Source organism: Thamnophis elegans, chromosome 12, assembly GCF_009769535.1.
Source record: "Thamnophis elegans isolate rThaEle1 chromosome 12, rThaEle1.pri, whole genome shotgun sequence".
NCBI lineage: Eukaryota > Metazoa > Chordata > Lepidosauria > Squamata > Colubridae > Thamnophis > Thamnophis elegans.
In genome coordinates this window covers 36362436-36379049 of record NC_045552.1, presented here as the reverse complement: position 1 = coordinate 36379049, position 16614 = coordinate 36362436, and positions in this window count along the sequence as shown.

Here is a 16614-nt window from a genome sequence, read left to right as displayed (position 1 = left end):
AAGGTCTTCCAATTCCAGAGACTATCTGTCCCAGTGGTGGTCAATCCTGGATTGCTTGTGTGCCATAAGGTGGTGTTGATTCTTTGTGACAAGGTAGAGATGGTCCTTCATGATGGTCCTTTCCTAACCTGGTCCTTAAGCACTTCCAGTGGTGTCCCCATTGTCCCTGCAGCCCAGTCCATTCCCCTTTCAGTCGTCCTCATAGGATTTGAGGAAGTGGTGGGATTAAAAAAATGTTTGATACCAGTTTTGTGGGTGTGGCTTGGTGGGCGTGGCAGTGGAAGGATACTGCAAAATCCCCATTTCCCATCAGCTGGGACTTGGAAGACAGAGAATAGATGGGGGCAGGGCTTGGTGGGCGTGGCAGCAGAAGAATACTGCAAAATCCCCAAAATCCCATCAGTGGGACTCGGGAGGCAGAGAATAGATGGGGGTGGGGCCAGTCAGAGGTGGCATTTACCAGTTCTCTGAACTACTCAAAATTTCCACTACCGTTTCTGCAGATCTGATCAGAACCTGCTGAATCCCACCTCTGATTTGAGGGCTGGAAGGGACCTTGGAGATCTTTTAATCCAACCTGATGCTCAAGGCTTCTCTTGTGTCTTCCTTTCCCAGAACCAGAACATTCTGTAGTGATGCTGAGGTCATGCTTGATATTTCTGTGCTAATGAATTCATTTGTCAACTATGACAAATGTTTTTTTTCTTTTAAAAAAAGCGAGTTTAGCGCATTGAGGCACATTATTTACCTCACTTGGTGAGTCTCGTCAAATGCTGAATGGCAGCAATTTTGCAGGATTCCGGGAAAGACTTTTTTCCCAGCCTTTCCTGGATAAAGGTGGTGTCATCTGCATGCCGCACATAGCTCATGCTGCTTAAGTGCAGTTGTGCTCATGTGAAAACTTACTTACATTTACCTGAGAAGTTACTTCTTCTTGGATCAAGGTTAGAGAAGATGAAGACTGAACCATTGCAAAGACTTTGAACTGATTTATAGCTTTAATAACGCCATTTTGCATTGGAAAGGTTAGTGTTCCATGTCAAAGGGCTCCATAAATTTTCAGATTTCCCTGAAAGAGAGCAGCAGGGCAGGGGATGACGGATGAGATGGGCACTGAACCTGTAGTCTGCCCTCAGAAAAGAGGTGCCTGCTCTCTCTTCCCTCAAAGGGGAAGCTCATCTTGGCAGAGGAATTCTGGGCAAAAGACATCCCAGGTGCGAAAATGCCAACTTTGAGGGACACATCTTCCCCTAGGAATCACAAGCAAGGGAGGGGACAGAGCCCAGGGCATCCAGAAGTCTAGGCTCTAGCCCTTTGGGAAGTGCTGTGAGGAAGGGCTGGCTGGGAGCAAGAGGGGAAAGCGCCCATCGACTCTTGGGTAGGTCTGCTCAGAGTCTGGCGAGAGACATGTGCTTCTCAGGAAATCCTCCCGAGTCTGTTTTTGTTCTTCCACACACCAGGACAGCTGCCCCAGAGCATCTGGGTAATTGAATGCAGACCGAAATTCTTGCATAAATGCAAACCGGTTTCAGCCTGGCATGCCACTGGATCAATTTATATTTGAGCAGATCTTAACTGTGGCTGAATGCTCTTTCCGGCAAATGCCAGCATATTTACTCAGCTATCTTTCTGCATGCTCCTAATCCTCAGAATGCTGGAGCCATTGCTCTGAACTGGACCCTAAAAAGAACAAAGTAAGAGAGGATGGTTTTCTTAGCAGTATCCAATTCAGGAAGGAGGTTTATTAGCTCCCTGAGCTTCCTGCTTTTAGAGCCGTTTTATTTAAAGGCAACTGGTTGCAAAGCACAGAGAAGGAGAAACATTTTATGCAGAGATCCAGATTTTTGGTTCCATTGGAAGCAGACATTGAAGGACGATGCCTAAAAAAGGAATGGGAAAAGATTGCAAAAGAAGGGAATGAAGAAAAGGCACTGTCTCATATTAGAAGCATCATGTTGCAGTTAATATATCTTCCTTTCTTTCTTCCTTCCTTCCTTCCTTCCTCCCTCCCTCCCTCCCTCCCTTCCTTCCTTCCTTCCTTCCTTCCTTCATAGACTAGATTAGAATAGAAAAACTTTATTGTCACTTGGAATGTACACTAATCGGCATACATTAAAATGAAATTTCATTGCACACAGCTCTCAAAAGGTCACCACTTCCAATATACACTACATAAACATGACAGAATAATAAATAAATAAATAAATAAATAAATAAATAAATAAATAAGTAAGTAAGTAAGTAAATAAAACAACATAGTCCAGTTTGGATGTACACGTGTACATGGCGAGAAAAATGAATCTTGCAAGCTCTTACAGAATCTGGTAGTCCTGCTAGAAATGCTTTGAAACCTCCTTCCAGAAGGGAGAAAGAGAAATAGACTACCCTCCCTCCCTTCCTTCTTCATAGTAGTTTTTAAAGCCTTTCCTCAAGGTTCTCCAGCAATCCTGAATTAGCAAAGAACAGTATTAGCCTGAAATGCCCTGTTCCCACTACTGACCCTTAATTTCACCTCTGTTATATCACCTCCCTGTCTCCGCTGAATAGCCTTCTTCCGAGTACAACTGACATCAATCTTTCAAGTCTGAAGACACAAACCCGCACTTTCACTTTTTACTAATTGATCCATTAGGGCAGGTCCTTCTTTCCACTGACCCTCAAGCAACCAGGGGCTCATCTTCTCTTCTTGAATTGTTCCCTGGGCAACTGTCAGGCCTGGAAGCCATCTTTTGCACTGGGCAGCCTCTCTTCCTTTCGGTCCCCCAAGGTCATTCACACATTCCATTACAGGGACGCAGCTGTTATTTGGATCTGAAATTGTGTCTAGGTTGAGACAGTCACACCCTGTCCTTGCTCCCTTATGTGGCTTGTTTTTTAATCCTGAACCCTGAGCCCTTGAGAGAGAAATCAACAGCTAGGCAGCATCAACTGTGCTTGCAATCCAGAACTTAAATCCTCAACCCCTAATGAACCACGGATCTTTTTGTAAAGCTTAAAGAACTTCTGGAGCATCTGAGGATGCTTTCTGAAGACACCAACTGAGTCCCCTTCGGAGGAAAAGGGTGGCATATAAATATAATAAAATCAAATCAAAATCAAACCCTGGTAGAAAATCAAGGGAGATGCATTCTGGTGTCTGAGGCAGAGGAGCAGATGAACTTCACCTTTTGTCCAACACTCAAGACCAATCAGGCCAGGGGTAAAGTCCAGCAGGTTCTGACAGGTTCTGGAGAACCAGTAGCGGAAATTTTGAGTAGTTCAGAGAACCAGCAAATGCCACCTCTGGCTAGCCCCAGAGTGGGGAGGGAATGGAGATTTTGTAGTCTCCTTCCCCCAGGAGAGGGGTGGGGATGGGGATTTTGCAGTATCCTTCCCTGGAATGCCCACCAAGCCACACCTACCAAGCCACACCATGCCCACCAAGCCATGCCCACAGAACCGGTAGTAAAAAAATTAAATTTCACGACTGAATCAGGCTGCTTCATCCCCGAAGGGAAAAAAATTCCTTTGAATGTGGATTCAGGTTCCAAGGCTTCTTCTTCTATTAAAATTCCATGAGAAGTACCGTATTTTTCAAAGTATAAGACGTGCCAAAATTTTGAAGAGGCAAATTAAAAAAAAAGTTTTTGCACTCTGCACAGCCCGTTTTTGCAAAATTGGGCCAGTTTTTTGTCCAAATAAGGGCATGTATAGCCTCCAGGAGGCTTATGGAGTGCTCCTGGCAGCTAGGGAGGTAAAAACAAGCAAAAGCGGCCCATTTTTCACTCATTTCTGCCTTCCCCAGTCCCAAAGAGCTCTCTGAAAGCCTTCTACAGGCTCTGCATGGCCATTTTTGCAAAGTGGGCAGGGTTTTAGGAGGCCAAAAATGCTGTATTCAGTCTATAAGATTCACCGATTTTCACCCTCTTTTTTTTTTGAGGGAAAAAGGTGCTTCTTATACTCCAAAACATACGGTACCTCAAGAAAAAAGAAAATGTCCACAAAGCTTTTGCATGATATGAGGCCCTGAAAATGTTCTCTATCCTTTTCAGACATACGAAAAGCATCACCCCACAATACAAGCCCACGAGAGCAGATGCTCAAATGAATTAGAACTTAGTCATTCAACCTCATATCTGAGCACCATCAGAGGTGGGGAAAGGATGTTCTGGATGATGTAAAGGGAACAAAACAGAAAAAGATGTTTCTCCTTTCGTCCTGCCCTAGCATGATTCAGCATCATCTGGATAGCAGGCAAACCTCTTCGTTCTATCTAGCAGGGAGCAACAAGGAAGGCAGAGTGGCAGGAAACAGAACCGAGCTGATACTTTGGGAATTGTTAATCACCCAATTCAGAACATTTCCTCGGGATTAATGAGAAGCTTCATGGAGCTGATGATATGGCAAAGACATATTAGCTGACCCAACTCCCTGGGAGATTCCACTCCTGGGAATATTCTTGCAATTACAAACTGAGAAAGGGGAGGAAAAACACAAAACCATGTACATATGCGGCGTAACGTGGCTAATTGAGCTTGCTGAACAGGGTACAGTTTTGTAATTTCCTGCCCAGGGCCTCCTTGAATAATTCAGCTTTTGTTCGTTCGGATGCAAACTAATTTGTTCCACACCTGCCCTTCAGAAAGGAACGGGGGAATTAGAACTTACCTGTCTGTTTTGCAGGTTCTCCTGCAAAATACATCCAAATAATATTTCTATGGAAATTTATGTTTGAAGTTTCACCATAGCTGCTTTCCCATTGCCAGTTAATAAGAAAGCACAATAGAAAGATTTCAGCAAAACTAGAATAAACCAGTCAAAAGTATTTGTCCATCCCGTAACATAGAGAGAAGAAGTAAATGTGACAGAAAGTGGTGACAGCTTTGTGGTCAAGGATTTGGATAGTCCTGACAATTGAGAGACTCTCTCTAGCTAAGATGTTTTCTTTTTCTTCTCTCCTCCCCATTCTTCCTCTCTTCTGTCCTCTCCTTTCCTTTCCTCTCCTCTCCCCTCAAGTGAGGTACTAATACCACTATATAAAGCCCTAATAAGACCACACCTAGAGTACTGCATCCAGATTTGGTAATCACACTATAAAAAAGATGTTGAGACTCTAGAAAGAGTGCAGAGAAGAGCAACCAGGATGATGAGAGGACTGGAGACTAAAACATATGAAGAACGGTTGCAGGAACTGGGCAGGGCTAGTCTAGTAAAGAGAAGGATCATGGGAGACATGTCAGCAGTCTTCCAATATTTGAGGGGCTACCACGGAGAGGAGGGGGTCAAGTTATTTTCCAAAGTACCTGAAAGCCAGACAAGCAATAATGGATGGAAACTGACCAAGGAGAGATTCAATCTGGAAATAAGGAGGAATTTCCTGACAGTGGGAACAATCAATCAATTGAACAGCTTTTCTTAAGAGGTTGTGGGTACTCCATCACTGGAGGCTTTAAAGAAGAGATTGGACTGCAATTTGTCAGAAATGGTGTATGGTCTCCTGCTCGAGCAGGGTTGGACTAGATGACCTATAAGGTCCCTTCCAACTCTGTTAATCTGTTAATCTCCTCTCTTCTCTTTCCTCTCCTCTCCTGCCTTACTCCCCCCTCCCTTTTCTTTTTCTCTCTTCTCCTCTCCTGCCCTCCCACGTCCTGCTTTCCTCTCCTCCCTGCCTCTCCTTTCTCTATCCTCCCTTTCCTTTCCTTCTCCTCAACTCCCTGCCCTTGACAGGCTAAGGAGCAAAGATCTCTTGTCAAAAGCAAGAATCTTTGTTTTAGTAGCACAAAGGCCCCTCCTCCCTCTGACCCATTTTCGTAGCTGTTCAGATTTCACTGCTCTGGCAATACAAACCCTTATGTTGTTGATTCAAGTGAAGAGATTGGAGGAAGGCCAAGGTTAGGCCATGCATGGAAAGATGAGGTAGAGGATGGGGGCCAGGTGATGCTGCATCGGAGGTTTTAAGACTGAAGAGGTCCACAAACAGGGAGGAAAAAGCGAGGAACACGAGTGAAGGACAAAGAGCAAGGCCTGAAGACCTGCCCACCAGCGAGGCTGACTGGAGACTGCCCCAAGATGGGGCTAAGTAAGCTTCACCCAGCAGCTGTTCACTTTGACTTTCAGTGGGAGGCCAAAGAGGAGAGCAGCAGACAGAGAAATTTTCCTGCCTCTTTTAGTGTCCTTTTCAATGGACTCTAGATGATTTCCACGGCTGATCCAGGAAGCTTTCTTTCAAGCCAACTTTCAGCTTTTTTGTGCAATGTACAGGGACGGTTGATTCGTCATGAGGCTGAGACCTTAAGTTCCTGTCAGATAATAGTACATGGAGACCTCCTGAGGCATGTTCACAAGGGGGCACAGGCTTGTCAACCTCACCTATATTGGGGCACTAAAAAGGACTTGTGGTGTGGCGGCTTCTAGAGTTGGGACATCACCAGGAAATTTCAGTAGAAAGGACTGGATTGGGAAGTCTGCAGCAGCCCTGAAGTAGTCAAGGAGAAACCCTTCTGTAGTTTGTTAAGTAGAGTCCATGAACGTGTCCACGAGGTCATCAGAATGAAAAGAGGTAGATTTATTTGTAGTTGGGGAAAGAGACTTTCAGTCTGACATTGCTGAATTCCCCTATCCTGAAGTAAGCTAACTGGTTCCTTTGGAAACAGTTTCCCATCCTGGTGTCTATTGGGACCAGGGGTGAAATCCAGCACATTCTGGAGAACCGGTAGTGGAAATTTTGAGTAGTTTGGAGAACAGGCAAATGTGGGGAGGGAAAGGGGATTTTATAGTATCCTTCCCCTGATTGGGACCTTCTGCTCCTGTTTTTTCCCTGAGATTTTAATGGCTCTGGAAAGGTCCAACTCACAAAGTGGCCATTCCATATCCATGTTGTTCTGCCCAAGCATCGAGTCTGGATTCCAGGAATGCAAAAAAGGAGTTTCTAAAGAAGTGGGCAAGAAAGCAGATCAGCATCTGGAGGGCATCTCAGCCTCCGGCCAGCATGGTATGGCAACACACCAGCAGGTTTCTGGCTCCAGAGGCAGCTCTGGACCCCAGTTCGGTTGTGGTTGAGAGAATGCAGAAGGCCGGGCTCCCTCAAGGTCCGTGTCACTGCTGGGATGCAGCCAGGTCCTCCTCCAGGGTGCAGCAAAGCAGGGTTGTTGTGCTGGGATGGAGCTGCCAAGAGGCTGCAGTGGACAACTCCAGAGCCAAAGCCAGGTAGTCTGTCCTGCTGCTTTAGAGGAAGAGGGCCTTCCAGGCATGGAAAGAAAAAAGAAAGGCTATTCATCCAGATGATACCAATTTCACATAGACACAGCCTCTGCACTTCCCCCAGCTGTAAGATCTCCTGCCTTGAGCAGGGGGTTGGACTAGAAGAGGTCCCTTCCAGCACTGTGAGTCTGTGTGTCAGGCCTGCAGTCATATTCCTTTTAGGATCTTTGGCCTGCCACACACTCTGTCTTTCTTTACTATGCTGTTTCATTAATGGGGAATTGGGAAGGGGGATAGTAAGGAGTAGAATGTGTTGTTGTTGTTAAAATAAAACATTCTTTTCTAGAAGCCCAGGGTCATTCATTGTCTCTGCACCTCTGCACCTGACCGGAACTATGGGTGGAAATGCCAGGGTGGCAGAGGACGATTGGACCATATGATGGGCTTGTGGGTGTGGGGGCAAGATCATGAACTTTCAACTGGGTGGAAACCCAGGAAGCTTTCAGATTCGGGTTTTCACAGATGTGCCAACATGTCTATCTTATTAAATTGGAACTTTGATGAAAGTTATGTCTTGAACTCTGATTTAATTCTGGATGATGTTTGGAACGCTGACACTGTTATTCTCTAGGATTCTGACTCTTACTCCAGGAAGCTGGTATTTGTACCATATTGTGCAAAATAAATAACACAAGTGAAATAAAACAATTCATACTTCGGGGGGGGGGGAATACCTTTTCTTAATTAGCTTTTGAGGAAAGAAAGCCAAGAGAAAAATGTTTTTACTGCTTGTATTTCAGTTGGGAGCTCCTTTTTCTCTGCTGACAAACCGAAAGAGCAGCATGCCTTATATTTCAATGCATTACCAAGAGCAGCAAAAATAAATGCATTCTAATTGCAACATTATTTGCTTACCAAAGAAATCAATACTGCAAAACACAGTTTTGCTAAATTCCCTTGCAAAAAGATTCCCTGTGACTTTGATTTTCCATTTCTTGGAATTCTTTAAAGGTGTCAGGAGTGACTTCAAATTTTAATAATTTCTATTGAATTTTAGTTTAAAAATAAATGGCAGCTCCACGTTTGAAAATGAAGTTCTTGCAGCAATTTGAAATTGTGTTTTGAAAGCAGGTCTATCTCTGGTCTCTGAATTCCATCACACCACTCAGTCAGGTCCAATAAACATCACAAACAAATAAATGAATCATCTTTTTTCTCCACGATGTCAAAATAGGCAATGGAAAGGCATCCCTGTGTTCAGTTGTGATTGTTTAATCATTGCATTTATTTAGTAATGATAATTCAATGTATATATTGATGGCTATGTTAAATCATCTCAACTCTTCTACAGCTAAATATTACATATGCAGGTCATATTAAGGCCATAAAGCCATGCAGATTATGGAAGGATAGGGGTCTTTCAGGTGGGCTGTCCCCATCCATGGTACCACCTACCTGAGTAATGGACTTGAGGAAGGCTAGGCTCTTTTGGAAACCCTTGGTGCTTGAGGGGGCACCTCCACCTGACCCATCATGCTACTTGATGAAAAGGCTTTATTGACAGGTGTTTATTTTGATCTACAACTTGGCTTTATTCTCTTGGTGGCAGGCCTGCAGCCATATCTTCTTTTGGATCTTTGGCCTGCCACACTTTCTATTATTCTACTATGAATTTTCTATGGTGGGAAAATGGGAGGGGGGATTGTACGGAGTTAGATGCTATGTAATCATAACAAATTTCTTTCTAGAAAGCCAAGGTCATCCTTTGTCTTCGCACCTCTGCATCTGACCGGAACTGGATGGGTGGAATTGCCAGCATGGCAGTGGAAGATTGGACCATGGGATGGATTTGTGGGTGTGGGGGGCAAGATCTTGAACTTTCAACTGGGTGGGGGAAACCGGGAAGCTTTCAGATTTGGCTTTTCCCAGATATGCCAACATGGCCCTATTAATAAATTGGAACTTTGAGCAATACTTTGCCTCGGACTCTGATTTAATTTTGGATGCTATTTAGAACCCTGACACTTGGTTAGTTCTGAGTTGGTTACAATTTAGAAACATATATGTTTGATAAATAAGAATGGTGTGATGGCCTGGAGGTGAAGACACTCATCTCCTACCGAGAAGGCTGAGAGTTCGATCCTAGGCAGTGGTGGATGTTTCTCTATCCAGCCGCAAAGAAAAAATATCTGCTGAAAACTCCATGCAGGTATCAGGAAGGGTATCCTGCCAGCAAACATTTGGTTCCACTTCGTCCTGCCTCCGTCTCAAAAAGGGATTAAAGGATTGTAAAAAGAAAAATATGTTTCATAAATAAATGTGTGAAATCATCATCATTATCTTAGTGAGGAGGTATTTAAAGAGGTTGGAACAGTGTAATCTGGGAGGAGCCTTGCAGGTGCCAGCAATACCTCCCTGAATGGCATCTCACTGAGACCTGTGTGGCAAGGCTGGGACTTTGGGCAGCCATTCCTAGCTGAAAGGCTGGAAGGGGAGGGCTGCCATCACAGGGAGCAACCAGCAAGACCACCAAAGGCAAGATGTGTAGCCAAAGCTCCACTTGGGTGACACCCAAGGCAGTGGAGCCTCAGTCACAAGAGAGTATTCTGAATTTGGAAACTAGGTTCTGACCTAGGCTTCCTGATCCAGTAAAAAGCACACAGTTAGATCCAAAATCCCTCTTTTTATTTCAACGGCTATGAATTATATTCATTCACAGCCCGTAATGAGTCCGAAACAGTTGTAAAGAGTTCCACAGTAGTAGAACCAAAGTAGAGCCAAAGTCCTTTGGGATAAGGCTGATAAGCACCCATCTTTATCTTTTTTTAAAAAAAAATGCTGCCCAAACCTTAGTTGGCAATTAGCTTGATAAGACTACATGGAACAAAGTGTCAAAATGGAGCTTCAAAAGGTAAACTGACCAGCATGAATCAACTTGTTTCCTGCAAAGGCGCACATGCCTTTGCTCCTTCTATGGGAGGGGCCAATCACCTCCAAACCTTACTCCCAAGTCGTCCCTTCTGCCTTAACTGTTCTTGCCTTCTGGCAGCTCTGCGCATGCATACACTGGGAACAGAAGGAACCTGTTCCTCTGCCTCGCTGCTGTCTGACTCTGGAGGCTCCAGAGTACCACATAACTCCCAGATGACCCTGCCCCCCTCTCTGCCTCTGATGCAGAGCCCTCGTCCGAGCCTTCCCCAGACTCCAGGACTGCCCCATGTTCCTCCCCAACCTCCTCGTTCTCTGACTCTGCTGCCAGCTCTGTAGGCTGCTGGCAGACCACAACAGAAACATCCCTGCTTCGGTGTCTTCCCCAAGATGGGGGAGAATTTTTGTGCCAAGACAGGTGACTTGACCTGAGGCTCAGAGGGCAAGGTTATCAGCACCAGGTAATTCTGAGAAAATGACTTATTTAGGTCCGATGCTTAGAAGGAAGTGGAGAGGTCTAAATCTATGAAAAAGTAAATATGATGTTGTAGTGCATTTTGGTTTAGCAAATGAAATATGTAAAAGACGCTTTAGATTAAAAAATAAAAATGTTTTAGGAAATTACAAAGCTCAAGACTGTCAAGTGAAGTGTAGAAGAAAGGAATAGGAATCGAGGGGGGAAAACGAACCAGGGGAAAACCCTTTGGAGACTGTCAAGACAAGAAGGTAAACTTCAAAGGATGTTCTGGGCTAGTCCAGAGGGGTGTTTTGAGAGAGGAAGAGTCATGGGACAAAAATAGCACCTCAACCAATCAAGAAGCCTGAAGTGAATGGCTGGGGATGACACACTCTCCCCTTGCCCCACCTTCCCCTCACTGACAAAATCTGGATTGCCAGCAATGGGAGACCCTTCAGCTGGAACTTTCTAGGGCCTCTCGCTTGTTTGTTTGTTCCACTGCAGACCTCCAAATTGCTGATTGCTCGAAGCCTTTGTTCCTGCTTTGCCCCTCAGCCTATCTCTTCATCAACCATCAACAGACCCAAGAAATGGTGTTTAGACTTCAGATTCTTGATTAAAGTCAAATGCCAAACCTCTGCAGGTGTGTGTGAGAGAGAGAGAGGGGAGGGAGAGAGAGAGAGCCTGAGACTGACTGACTGACTCGCAGCAAGCCTTTTCCAGCATGGTAAAAACAAACGATAATGTTTCTTGTGAATGCCTTCTTCTCACATTCCCCCTGAAGCCATCCAGGTAGGATGAGAAAGTTCACTCCTCCCCCCGCTGTCCTTTGCTTCTCTTAAGCCAGCATAAGACTAGCTTTGTTCATTTCAAGCAATGCATCATGGACAGGATATGGAGAAAGAACATGAGTGGCCTAAGCATCATGCTTGGCATCACCCCACCAACTTGACTAGCAGAAGCCTGGTAACACAACACGGCACCTTCACATCAATTTTTTTAAGCAGCTTTGGCAAAGTCCCTCCTCACAGCTCTGCCCAGTCCCGATCATTAATTCATTGTCCTGTCTCTTTATGAATAATTGAATTCATTATAGCAACCTTTTTTTTCAGGGATAACAATTGTTATTCTTCTATCTTTTAATGGCATCTTGGTAGTAATTAAGAAGGAGTTGTTTCTTGAGCAGCTAAGAGTTTAGCCAGAGAATTCTTAGAAATAACTTTATTGTCCCTTTGAATGTACACGAATCGGCATATATTAAGATGAAATTTTGTGGCATACAGTCCTCAAAAGGACACCATCTCCAATATACACTGCATAAACATGACTAAGCAAACAAATAAACAAACAAACAAATAAATAAATAAATACAAAATAATGCGTGGGATTAAAAAAAAAATTACTACAGGTTCTGTGGGCCTGGCTTGGTGAGCATGTCAGGGAAGGATGCTGTAAAATCCCCATTCCCTCCCCACTCCAGGGAAAGGTTACTGCAAAATCCCTATTCCCTCCCAATCAGCTGGGACTTGGAAGGCAGGGAATAGATGGGGGCAGAGCCAGTCAGTAGCGTATTTACCAGTTCTCTGAACTACTCAAAATTTCCGCTATCAGTTCTACAGAACTGGTCAGAACCTGCTGAATACCACCTCTGAGTCACATATATTATATGACACAGAGAAAGAACATAATCTAGTTTGATGTATGGTGAGAAAAACGAATCTTGCAGTTTTACCAGACTCATGGCCTAGGGAACGAAGCTATTTCAGAATCTGGTAATCCTGCTAGAAATTCTTCGAAACATCCTCCTAGAGGGAAGCAACAGAAGCAGACCATGAAGTGTGTATGTGGGACCTCTAACAATGCTTTGAGTTCTGAGTGCATTCATCAGGATGGTTTCAGAAGAATCCCTAGCAATATTTCTCTATAAGTCAGGACTAAGTGTAAGCCTGAACAAAAAGAAATAAAAGCTTTTCCTACTTTTAATGCCAGCATAACCAACATGTTGGTTATGTTGATATACATGGATGTATTTTACATATATGTTATTTTCTGAATATCTAGCATAGTAATGGCTCATGGACAACAGGTGTACCTTGGAGCAGTGATTATCCACACTTCAGCCTCTATCACAGGACAAAGATTTATTATAACAAGCAAAGGAGTTGCTAATGAGTAGGGGACAGAGGAAGCAAGTCCCCTGGGACTCCACTAAAGGAAAGCCCAGAGGATCAGGAGGAACAACCAGAGATGCAGGAGTTTTAGTGCACTGCTGAAGTTCAGAAATGGCTCCAGGTCCTTGCAGGAGAAACGGCAAATTTAAGGGAAAGAAAAGTGTCCCACATAGAGGAAAAAGAGGGAGATTCCAGAAGAATGGGAAGGGTGCATGAAGAGCCATGATAGCCAACCAATCACTACTACGAGCTGAACATGTGCTGGCCACACTCCTTGGCTGATTGGGTCTGCTGCCTGCCAGACAAACAAACTGATGATGGGATTGACTTGTCAGCTTCACTGACAAGCTCCTTTCCTGTCAATTCATGCAGAGAGGAACAATGGTGCTGAGAGCACAGAGCAGCACATTTGGTCACATCACAAATCTTGAGCACAGAAGCTCAAGATTTGAAGAGATCTCTCCTCATTCACCCTTCCAGTCCTTAGCAAAGGCACAGAAAGGCAGAGAAGAACAGCAAGGAAATGGCCACTGATAGTAGGGTTCCAGTATTTCTGGGGCTCCTACAAAGATTGGGGAGGTGTCAAACTAATTTCCAAAGCACCAGAAGGCAAGAAACAATGGGTGGAAGCTAACCAAGGAGAAAAGCAACCTAGAACTAAGGATAAATTTCTGTCCAATCAACCAATGGAATAGCTTGTCTTCAGAAATTGCGGGTGCTCCATCACTGGAGGCTTTTAAGAAGAGACTGGACAACTATTTGTCTGTAGTAGTATAGGGGCTCCTGCTTGAACAGGGAGTTGGACATAAGACCTCCAAGGTCCCTTTCATCTCTATTATTCCATGTTCTATATTCCAATGAGGGAAAGATTTGGGCTTGGACACCCTGTTCTGGGATAATGTGATGACCCAGGACAAGGCACGAAGGTCACACAGCCAGCTGAGAGTTCAAACTCTCTTTTAATGCTGCAAATTGCCTCCCAAATGCTCCCACGTTCTTGGCAAGTTCCAGAGCAAAGTGCACACGCACACCCATAGCAGCAGCAAAACAAAGGAACTGGGAAAGGAGTCCATGAAACAAGAAACAAACAATTAGTCCACAAAGTCAGGAAGAAGCAGTCCTGCAAATTCCAACTATTTGTACCAGCACACCAAACAATACCAACTGAGTGTTTGTTCCTGACAAATGCCCCTCCCCACAGCACCTCCTTAAAACTCAGTCCCCAGGTGTGCCTTGTGAAGAGGGGTGAGGCACTCTCCTCCCAAGTCGTCAGATTTGCCTGCGCTGTTCCTGCCTTCTCTCCACTCTCCATGCTCAGGGATCAGGAGGGGGCAGTCCTTGCTCATCGCCTGAGCTCCGTCACTTCTCATGTCCACTGCTTGCCCTCTCTTGGTGATCCTGCCCCTGTTCCTCCCTGCTAACAAGCTGTCCTAATCCTGAGGGACCCTGGCCTGCTCCTCCATACATTCCTCCAAAGCCAGTGAGGTCACCCCTTTAATCTGCATTGGCTCCAGCTCTGGCTCATCATCCTCTGTAGATTCAGGCTCCAAGGAGGTCATGAGTGATAGGCTGCATCCCGCAAGGACTGATAAAGATATATTTCGCAAAGCGTGATTGTGAGTTGGATTTGTGAAGCTAAATGTCAGCCTCTGCTTTGCTGTTGCTTTCGGCTGCCATGAAACGGGGAGGGAGGGCATGGTATTTGGGAGGGGTTACTCATTGTGCTGGAGGAAGGTTCTGGAGCTCAGCTGCCTGTCGGACTATGCATGCGTAGGAGATTCCCGCCAGGACTAACGGCACCAACATTCCATCTTTGTGATGCCTTTTGAAGTTATCTCACACCTGACACTTGGGAGAATTATGATTGGACTGTAACTGTGATGCCAAGGGGTGGGGAATGGGTTATTCTATATATCAATCGCTTTCGCGTCTAAATAATCAGACTTCGCTTCGCTATGCCTTTAATCATTTATAATTAGTAAAAGTACACTTGATTTCTACTCATGGAGTCTCGTGGTCTTCTTTCCTAATTATCTAATGGAGAGGTTCTGACACTAAATTTAAGCTGAATTCTGTGAAGGTTAGAGATGAAAATCCTGATGTAAGACCTTATGTCAGTCATGCCTCATTCAGTATCCAAGAAAGAAAACCCTCAACTCCATTTGAGTAAAGATAAAGGTACTTTTACTGCACATGAAATGAAACCAGCTAAAGTGAAGCAAGATCTGAAGCAAAAAAGCGTGAACGTGTATATATCAAACATTTGCCCAGGACCCTCTCCCCAGTTACCCCAACCCGATGTCCAATCTGCGACTCCCAAAGGTGTCATGTGGGGTGCATCTTCAGATGGCCTCATTTGGCTGGTATGCAGAGATGGTTGACCTTGACCAAGCCCAAACACGAGCCATCAGCATGCACGAAAGATGGTGAGAACAAAGCTCTCTTCGTGATAACTCCTCCAGCACCTAGCAATCCCCCCCCCAATATCATGAGCCCCCACCCTCCCCGTTACTATGGCAGCCGATAGCAAGCAAGCAAAGTAGTAGTAGTGACACCTTATAAATAGAAAAAAGAAATGCAAACATTCCTGAAATGGGGCCTATTAAATGACTCATTAAAAAAAATCAGGGAAGAAAACATGAACTTGCAAGTTTTGTAGCTGTTGCTGCCTATACGCACAAGTTCAGAGCATGGGAAAATAAATAAGAGGAATCTGAATTATTGTTACAGAAGAATAAACATTGTTTAATAGGCATAACTGAGGACTCCCTACTGTGACTTGAAAAATTGGAATTTACTCAGGAGGTTCGGAAAATGCCAGACGTTTTATTCCGGGCCTGCTGGCCATGTGTCTCTCTGCTTTTCCCAGTTTTCTCCCTGGGTTAAAAGTGTTCACACCTGCTCCTGAACTCTCAACACTCCTGTGAAGGGTTTGGATCCAGAGGTGGAGGAAACATTTGTCAGGTCTGTCGCGCCCAGATGAAAAACTGGGTGGAGCAGCTATAATACTCTAGATAAATAAAATCCAAATTTAGCTTAATAGGTAACAGAAACGGCCTGAAAACTGAAACCTAATCAAGAGAATTCACTTAAGAAATAAAAAATGAAATGAACGCAAGATGACAAAGCACCTGGTTTGAAACTTTTGAAAAAGATTTAGGAATGGAATTGGGTTATAAATGATTTAGTTCAGGGGTTCCCAAACTTGGCAACTTTAAGACTAAAGTTGCCAAGTTTGAAGACCTCTGATTTAGTTTATAGGAGTCAGAAATGTGATATGGCTGTGTCAAAAAACCAACAACAACAATGATAAGCTTCATCTATAGAAAAATGATTTCCTAACTAGGGGAGAAAATTCATACCTCATCCTATGATGAACTATGTTCTGGGAATTTAAATGATTTAGGAAGAATTCAGAGCAATTGGAAAAGATTCAAAAATGAGAAAATCAGGTCTTATGGAGAGAGCCTGAAGGGCCTGGGAAGGGACAACTGGGTGCTGCCAACTCACCATGGCCAACTCACTGTGGGAAAACTCTGTGTGGGACAATTCAACAGTTCAAGTTAAATATTTAAAATAATTTAAAAAATTATTGCAATTTTTGTCATTCACATTTCCTTTTGTCCTTCCTTTTCCATCCTTTCTTGAAATGATTCTATGCCAGCATTTTTTTGATATTAATGTAACTCTTGTCCAATGGCAAGTTGGCCTCAGTGAGTTGGCCATGGCAAGATGTCCGTGGGGAGTTGGCGGTGAAAGCACTTGCCAAAGAGGTGGGGGCCTCCCTTTCAGTGGGTTTTTCAAGCCATTGCTGGAAACCATAAAAAGGGATCACAGCAAATGGTTCCAGACCAGAGGTGGTATTCAGCAGGTTCTGAC